A 2510-nucleotide genomic window follows, 5' to 3' on the forward strand; every position below is an offset into this window, starting at 1 on the left:
GCTGAGTGGACTAAAGCGTCGGATTGCTAATCCGTTGTGCGAGTTATTCGTACCGAGGGTTCGAATCCCTCTCTTTCCATTTCGGTTTTTGACAGTGGAATAGATCAAATCCTAATACCATTTATAAAAATGAAGCAAGGAACTCTCCCTTTTTTATTCTTCCCGTCCAGGATTACCAGGATTACGTCCCGGATCATTAGATAGGAGTCCGAAGATGAAGAGAGAAACAAAGAATATCGTTGCGGTGTAAACAACGAATTTAAGATTACGCATTGTACAACCTCCCATAGAATTTTTTTGTAAAAAGAAGAGAATGGATTCTTCGTTTTTATTTTTCTATTTATATACGCAATTATACGCAATTTTTATTTTTCTATTTATATATATACGCAATTATACGCAATTTTTATTTTTCTATTTTTATACGAAAATAGATTCCTCGTTTTTATACTACATAGCCTATTTTGACACCAAGAAATAAAGTGATTTCTAGAATTTCTAGAAATCGAAAAGAATTTTCAGAAATTCATTTATAATAAGAGTTGAGTTTTTCATTACAAAAAAAAATTCTTTTATACCAACAATTATATATTGTGGCGGACTTTAATCCAAATAGGGTTCTTCGGCGAAAAAGGGTCAGAATGAGGAAATGGGATGATCCAGCTTTATCATGGCTATCCAAGAATTTCAATCTTTGAATTGAGGGTTCGGTTCGTTCATAGTGTTCATAGTGTAAGACTTATCTAATCTTTTCAATTGTTACAATTTTTTTTTCTTGAATAAATCATGAATTTTTCTAGGACAGTATTAAGGATCTCATCGAAAACTTACAGCAGCTTGCCAAACAAAGGCTAAGAGAAAAAAGAGAACAGGTATTACTGGCATAAAATCTACGATTGGATTCAAAAAAGCATAGGCCTCGGGCAATTTGGCGAATAAAAAACTACTCGAAAAAAGGGCAGAATTCAAACAGATACAGATCAAATTAAAGATATTAAGATTAAGCATAACAAAATTTTGTTCTTGGAGATAATTTTGATTGAGTTATTAATATGTTTTTTGATATAAGGAAAAAAATGAAGAAAGGAAAATAAGGCAGACTAAACAATACTTCTTTGAACTCACCCAATCAAAAAGCCTTCAATTCTTACAAGAGAATAGAAGAAATCATACTTTCATACAATATCTTAATTGAATTATATGTAATGATCAATAAATTCGGTTTAATTCTCTATCCATACGTGCCAAAATCCTAGCAAGAATCTAATCTATTCCATAGTTATTTGGAACTGGAATTGACGAACAGGGAATACCCATATTAGTGTTTAGTAGTTTCAAATAGAAATCTAAATGGGGCGTGGCCGAGTGGTAAGGCAACGGGTTTTGGTCCCGCTATTCGAAGGTTCGAATCCTTTCGTCCCAGAGCCTACTCTTTTTATATATCAGAATAACGATATCCGAATCTAAATTGCTCTTTTTTTTTTAACAACCTTCTTTCTAAGAGTCAAATATTGGAGAAAATGTGATTCTTGCTTTTGATTTTTAATGATTTCTTAAGATTGGCACTCGAAGAACTGTGAGATTGGCGAATCTATTCTATCGAGTTATTTGATCTATCGAGTTATTTGAAGATGCAAGGCAGATTCAAAAAGATTAGTTTATTTGTGTTATTTATAATATTCGTAATATTATTATTATTAATTATATTATTAATTTCTTATTAATTAGAATAGAAAAGCTTAATATTAATAAAAGTATAAAAAAATAAAAATATATTGTATTCATACAATATGGGTTAATTTGAATTCTTATTGAGGCTTTTTCTTCCTAAATTATCTATTTATTTCATATAGATTCATATAGAAGGAAATTGATTTCATATAGAAGGAAAAAGTATAGATAGATTACTATGTATCGACTGAACCAATGACTATTCATGATTCCATAATTGAATCAATGTTCCAAACTAGAGGAATGTTATGGTAAAACTTCGTTTGAAACGATGTGGTAGAAAGCAACGTGCGACTTGAAGGACATGATCGGCTGTGGATGTCAAAACCCACCACCTTCCATTATGTAGAAATGAAGGTGCTTTTGGCTCGACATCCTTTGTTCTGTTCTATTATAATCCGTCTTTTTGTTGGGTTGTAATGTAAATAGTACAGGATGGAGCTCGAAGAGAAACATCCATTTTTCAGGGGCAAGGATCTAGGGTTAATTAATGGAAATAAATAAGTTGGAACAACTTCGTAAGTCTATTTTTGATATAGAAATCGAAAAGCTCCGATTCAAACTATTTTCAAATCAAAAAGAAAAATTGTTGGAATTGGTAAAACTCTTTCGATCAAAAGTGTATAATGCGGGAATTAATCGTTCATATGATTCTTTGATAGAAAGAAAAAAAGAGAGAAAAAGGGGCATGTTGCTGCCATTTTTGAAATGATTAAATATCGCCGAAGTAATGTCTAAACCCAATGATTCAAGACAAAGATAAAGGATCCTAGAACAAG

General features: G+C 31.5%; 1 non-coding gene across 1 annotated transcript in view; it reads left to right on the top strand.

The window, feature by feature from the left end:
* Positions 1-79, top strand: part of TRNAS-GCU (transfer RNA serine (anticodon GCU)) — an 88-nt gene extending 9 nt beyond the window's left edge. Inside the window, exon 1 of the tRNA in view lies at positions 1-79. This exon is cut by the window's left edge and continues 9 nt beyond it. This is a non-coding gene — a tRNA (tRNA-Ser).
* Positions 80-2510: the final 2431 nt, after the last annotated feature.

The sequence above is a fragment of the Durio zibethinus genome, unplaced genomic scaffold (genome assembly GCF_047325235.1).
Source record: "Durio zibethinus cultivar Kanyao isolate XHJ-2024 unplaced genomic scaffold, ASM4732523v1 HiC_scaffold_2, whole genome shotgun sequence".
Lineage (NCBI taxonomy): Eukaryota > Viridiplantae > Streptophyta > Magnoliopsida > Malvales > Malvaceae > Durio > Durio zibethinus.